Raw genomic sequence first — 6,889 nt, 5'->3', positions numbered from 1 at the left:
TTTTAGAGTCCCATTTATAATTTTAATGTCATTACTATTTTCACGATAAACAGTTTGGCGCCCACCGTGGGGCTAAAAATAATAGTGATTATTTTCTTACTAGTTTCATTACACAAACACAAGTTATCTTTAACACTTTTCTAGTCCAAGATCTTTTGATTTCAGGACAAAATGTCTGGCTCAGTAAACAGAGTCGAGAACGACAACCTCAAAAACCACAGGGAAAATGATGTGGCTGTTCTAATCGTCGGTGCGCCATCGCAGAATCCCGATAACATGCCCGGACCTATTTCAGCGGATGCGGATTTGCAGGACGCAAAAACCTCACACATCGGCAGGAGCGTACGACATAACGACCAACAGGAAGCCCAAAAAACCTTAGCCCGAGAAGAATAGGAAATTAGTCTTCATGTTATTTTTAAAATGTTGCAGGCACAACAGTTGGCTATGGCTCAGTTGCAAAGCCATCCAAAGACTCCCAGCACAGTAGCACCGGAAACAGCTCCCCCAGCCTAACAAGTACCCGAGAGATCGAGCAATAACGGATCGATAGCCGACCTGGACATAGTAAAAATGCTTGAAGATCTCACTAAAAGGATCAAATCAGGCGAGAAAATGATAACAACCAATGACAGGAAGGTCGAGACCTACAACTCTAAGGTTGACCAGATCCCGGGTGCACCCCCGGTCCTCAAGGGCGTGGATTCGAAGAAGTTCATACAAAGGTCGTTCCCCGAGGAAGCGGCCCGAAACCTATTCCAAAGAAGTTTACAATGCCGGAACACCCTAAGTACAATACGACCACTGACCCTAATGAACATGTTACAGCCTACACATGTGCAGTAAAAGGCAATGATATAAAGAATGATGAGATCGAGTCCGTATTGTTGAAAAAATTTGAGGAAACACTCTCGAATGGGGCCATGATGTGGTATCACAACTTGGCTCCTAACTCAATAGATTCATTCGCCTTGCTAGAAGACTCCTTCGTAAAGGCACATGCTGGTGTCAACAAAGTAGCGATGAGGAAGTCCGACGTTTTCAAAATCAAGCAAAGGGAGAACGAGATGATGCGGGAATTCGTGTCCCACTTTCAGATGGAACGGATGGAGCTACCGCCAGTCTCCGACGACTGGGCAGTGCAGGCCTTTACTCAAGGTCTGAACGAACGAAGCTCGGTTACTTCGAAATAGCTGAAACAGAACCTGATCGAGTACCCAACTGTGACCTGGTCAGACGTCCACAACTGGTACCAATCGAAGATCAAGGCCGAGGATGACCAGCTGGGAGCCCCTTCGGGCTCAGTATACCCGAGCAAGCTCCTAGCAAAGCTACCAAAACCAAACAAAGAAAGGTATCAGCCATACCTCGAAGATAGGAGGAACGCCCCGAGGCGCAACCTACCTCGCAATGGTCGGAGAGTGGATCGAGGACATGATCCTCGAGGGCTCATCAACAGATCCAGGTTCAATTGGAACGTAGTGACAACGGGTGCGCCCCACTTGTCGGAATACAACTTCAATGTCGATATGGCAGACATCGTGTTCGCCATCAATAAAATTAGACAAGCCAAGTGGCCCAAACCTATACAGTCGGATCCTTTGAAAAGGAATTACAACTTTTTATGAGAATTTCACAACACCCACGGCCACAAGACCGAGGATTGTCATAAGTTGCGAGAAGAGTTAGCTCGACTGCGTAACAAAGGACATCTCTGGGAATTCCTTAGCGATCGAGCTAGAAATTAGTTCCGGGAAAGGGAGACAACCAAGAAGAACAAGGTAAATGAGCCGCAATATGTCATCCACATGATCATGGGGGGCACCGATGCCTCACAAGAACCCGTAATAAGAAGAACAAAAATATCCATCACTAGATAAAAGCGGACCCGAGGATATATTCCCGAGGACTCCCTCATATTCAGCGAAGAAGACACTGAGGACTTGTCTCAACCTCACAATGACGCACCAGAAATCTCTTTCCTTGTGAATTCTCTTCAAATAAAACGTGTACTCGCGGATCCAGGTAGCTCGACTAATATTGTCAGGTCGAGGGTGATAGAGCAACTCGAATTTCTCAACCAAATTGTGCCCTCCACTCGAGTCCTCAACGGATTCAACATGGCCAGTGAAACAACGAAAGGAGAAATTATCCTTCCGGTCACCGTGGCCGGCACGACCCAAGACGCCAAATTCCATGTCATCAAAGGAGACATGAGGTATAACTCCTTATTCGGGCGGACGTCGATACACTGCATGAGAGCGGTACCGTCCACCCTTCACCAGATGATGAAATTTCCAACAAAGTATGGAATTAAAACCGTCTATGGGGAAAAACATGCGTCAAGGGAAATGTTCGCAATACACAATGTGGTACCAACGCTCGTACCTCCGCCCCCGAATAAACCAAAGGGCGAATCAGGCCTCACCCTCGATCGAACTTGGCAAAACGAAGTAAAGGATCATGCCGCGTCTTCACCTCTGGCAATTGAAAAAAATCAACCCTCACGATTGTAGAAAATCAATCCCGAGGCATCGCCAGGATATCTCACTTTAAGGTACGACCGTCTTCCTTTTTGTTTCGATTTTAGCATTATCCCTTATGCAGGCGCTCGATCGGAGAGGTCAGAACGCTAACCCTGCCCGATGACCTTAAGGCTCTAAAAGCCCCCATTGCACAATTTTCCTTCGATCGAGTTTTTGTCCCAAAAGAAGGGTTTTTAACGAGGCAACGTCTGCGGGCTACCTAAGGGAAACTCGACAAATGTTCAAAACTTCTTTTACAGTCAACTTTGAATGATGGGGGGCATTCCCCCACGAAGACACCCGCTCGGAAAAGTCGTGAAATGCCAAGTGGGGTCCCTGTGGGAAAGTAATGTAATGAGCCAAACGGTCAAACGAACCATGTCCATATAGCCAGGCTCCCGTTGGCGAATACGTGTACTATTGTACCAAACAATCAATGAATATCTTTGATCAAAAACACCTTTGCAAGCTAAGGTAACAATTCCTCCGGCGGAAATGTCCCGAACACTCGGGGACTAACGTTGGCAATTCAGCACTTAGATGACCTCCGGGTCAAAACTCCGAAATGATAAAACCTTTAGGAAAGGCAACAGGGAAATTTCCAAGCATCTCCAACATCGAGGGCACCTTGAGTACACGGAGACTGACGTCAAAAACTCGAAAGAGAAATGCACAGCATCAAGGGTCGGAACTCCATGCTCATAAGGCCCCAACAAGGCAATTCTGAGCTTACGAGTAATGGCCTTCGAACATAAGCAAACTCGATGACTCGAAGACTGTCGTCAGTTGCCACTCACTTAAAAATTCGAGGCCGTAAGACCCTGAGCAACCTGGTCCAGCAAGGTTTATTCAACATAACAACAAAATCTATAAGACCTCAATGACATGAAAAACTTGTAAGACCTCAACGACATGAAAAAAGCTGTAAGACCTCAACGATATGAAAAAACTATAAGAACTCAACAGCGTGAAAAAACTGTAAGACCTCAACAGCATGAAAAAACTTTAAGACCTCAACGACGTAAAAAGTAAGACCTCAATAGGCATGAAAAAAGTGTAAGACCTCAACAGGCATGAAAAAACTATAAGACCTCAACAGGCATGCAAATTTTGTAAGACCTTACTACAGGCATAAAACTCAATCCCGATATTTAGGCTATGTGTCGCATTTGTAAGACTCCCGAAAGGGCATACCCTCGATGTAGACTCCTAAACTATCACACTCGGGTTCAAAAACGGCTCCGGCCAAACACACATGACTACGGTCAAAACGGTTGCACCAGCCAAATTAATGCGACTTAGGGACACCCGATCGTTGCTAACAAAATCACAGGCCATTACTTCGAATCTACTCCGAAAAGAACTGGTTAAAACAAGCAAACAAGCTTCGACCATGTCAGCTACAAATCACAAGGCTTCGAGATACTCAGCCTATGAGCTAAATCTTTCGAGGTGCTCGAACATCGTCGCTAACAACTTCAAATCGAGGTTCGTCCCGAACCGACGACGGGTTAGGCAAAATCATTTCAAAAAGTCCTTAACGCAAGGAAAACAAAGTCTACATATGCCCACAGACAAAAGCGTAAGAGCCATTATTGCCAGCCAAACGAGCCTCAAGGCAACACACTAAAAGGTTGCAATGACCAAAAGTGTAAGAGCCAATGTCGCCAGCTTAAAACTTGAAAACTTGAGGATTAAAATGAGTTAGAGTCGTAACCCGATTCAGAGACCGGATCCAAAATAGTTAACTATACATGCCTAAGGGCACATCGTAAGAGCCATCATCGCCAGCTTCACAAGCCTCGAGGCCACATACATAAGAGGTCGCTTCGACCCAAGGCATAAGAGCTATTGTTGCCCGCCCTAAAAAAAACTTGAGGGCCAATTAAGCTCGTGTCGCCACCTGACTCGAAGACTAAACCCAGAATAGTTAAAATACAAATGCCCAAAGGCAAGACGTAAGAGCTATTGTCGCCCGCCCATGCAGACGCAAAAGTTTGAGGGTCAAATAGGCTCGAGTCGAAACCCGACTCGGAGAATAAACCCAAAATAGTTGAACAAAGCATAAGATCTCTAACGCCAGCTTGCACTAAAAGCCGCATCAACCAAGCGTGTAAAAGCCTCCGGGCCTGCCTTATGAGCCCTAGGTCCATATCACAAATCTAAGGATTCTCACCAACGCTGAAACCGGTCTGCCTGGTCGATAGTAAAGAAGAAAGGTGTACAAAGGAAGAAAAATCTCAAATTCTTTGTTATTTACAAAATGTGAGAAGGTATATTCCTCATCTGCAAACTCGAAAGTATCGCATGCAAAGTGACAAAATCTACGCCCCTCCCCCGAGGGCTACGACCTATCAGCCTCGTCTTCACTCTCCCAAACATCAGGCAGAAGTGATCGAGCACCACGCTCGTCCACCCTCGCTCGAGCCAGCTCTTCTGGAAGAACAAAACCCTTGGCGCTGATCTCTCCAAGTACCCTTCTTCGGGAACTGCAACAAGCATATTCCTCAAATCCTTTCTTTATGTTCGAGGGCCCTCTTCAACTCGGCTTGAGCATCAGTAGCATCCTTCAAGTTAATCGCCATCCCCACTTGAACTAAAGCGTTGTCTCGAGCCAAGCAAAGTTGGGCCTCGAAGGCAGGAACTTTAGCCAAGGCACCCTTATCCTCTGAAGCTTACGCCTGCACCTAAGCTCTTAGCTCGCTACAATTGTTCCTAAACTTGGTCGGCTTCACCCCTAAGTCTCCCCAGAGTCTCCGTCTTTCTCTACAACTGAAATAGGTAGGAAATTAACTTGAAAAGTTAAAAAGTGAAACATGTACCACTAGAAGTTACCTGCTCCATCAAAAATCTCTCGTAATTCGAGCACCAGTATGCCTCATATCGCCAGTACATCGACCCAACTTCCTTCTTCTCGCAAAGGAGCCTAAGGGACATTCCCTCATCCAGAGTCTAGCTCCACAAAAAAGAAGTCCAAACTTAAGATTGTTGGAGGTCTGCAGAAGAAAACTCAGTAAGAAGTATTAGGCGGTAGCAAGGAAGGGATAGCGCAATGCTCACCATGATATTTTTTCCCATTTGCCTCGAGACAAATCTCGCCACTCATGCTTTTTGGAGAACGAGTGGGCCGCTAGATCCTCAAGCCAAGCATGACAGATCAAGGGCATCGCTCGACACCCGTACAACCACTACAGAAGAAGGGAGAAAGACACAGCTACTAAATCCACTCTCGCCATATGAAGAACTGGTAAAGCACAGGGCGAGCCACCTAAGAGTATAGCTCCATTCTCCAATAAAAAATACGGATTCCTAAGGTATAGTAACAGCAGTCAGCACCCGGGTGAAGTGACTTGTCCATGCCCGGTATCTGCTATCCCCAACAACAACAATGAATGGTGTAATCGACCGTCACCATGAAGTCAGCAGACCTTGACGATCCCGAAGACCATGGGGAGCTCTCTTCTCCCTGTCGGATCAACCCCGACATTGCCTCCATAGCAGTCGCAAAGTTGAAAAACTAAAGGGTGAAAATATGTACAAGCGTGTTAATACCAGAACATGACGCGGAAATGAAATGGCAATTGTGGGAGATGGGATGACCCTTGATAAGGAGGAAACAACCTCATATTATATGTAGGAAGGGCGGCGACGATTCGCCTACCTAAAAGCCGATCGGGAACGCTAACCAATAACATCCTCTCAAGCCCCGAGGCGGTACCCGACCTCGAAGACCTCCGTCAAAGTAAGGCTGCGCCCCGAGAGCTGACAGAGCCTTCGCCAACACAAGGGTGGCACACGACATCAAGGATCTCCATCAAAGGGAACCATGCTATGAAGAAATGAACATTTTTTTGTAATGTCGGACCTCGCTTCGGGTGCTGTCCAGGGTCGGACAAACCCCCTTTTTCAGAATCTATCTACAGCACCATAAGGCTATCCAGACTAAAACATTCTTCCAGATGGTCTGAATGCGAGCAAGCCTTCGCTCGGAGACTGCTTTCAAGATATCACAAACAGCCCCCGTCCACGGGTCCCCGAATAAAATTCTTCTTAAAGGTTATTACGTAACTCAACTAGTAAGTCACAACCCCGAAGCCCAAAACATTATTCTCATTTTCGCATGAAGTCAGGGACCCGACAGCCGTTGTTATACTCGCACCCGAGTTCAGTATTAGCAACAACAAACAGGATCGTGCGTTCGGAGTCGCCGCAAACATAAAGAAATACAACAAGTATCAAAGGCATGAGTCAAGAAAATATCTTTGTATTCATAAATGTTTGCTTACAACGGCCCTCGGGGGGTCCTTAGATATGATTACAAAAGCCCGCAAGGGGATCCTTACACAATAACAAAGAAGCAGAAG

The sequence above is a fragment of the Nicotiana sylvestris genome, chromosome 9, assembly GCF_000393655.2.
Source record: "Nicotiana sylvestris chromosome 9, ASM39365v2, whole genome shotgun sequence".
NCBI lineage: Eukaryota > Viridiplantae > Streptophyta > Magnoliopsida > Solanales > Solanaceae > Nicotiana > Nicotiana sylvestris.
The sequence above is the reverse complement of the archived record's forward strand: the minus strand, read 5'-3'. Positions refer to the sequence as shown.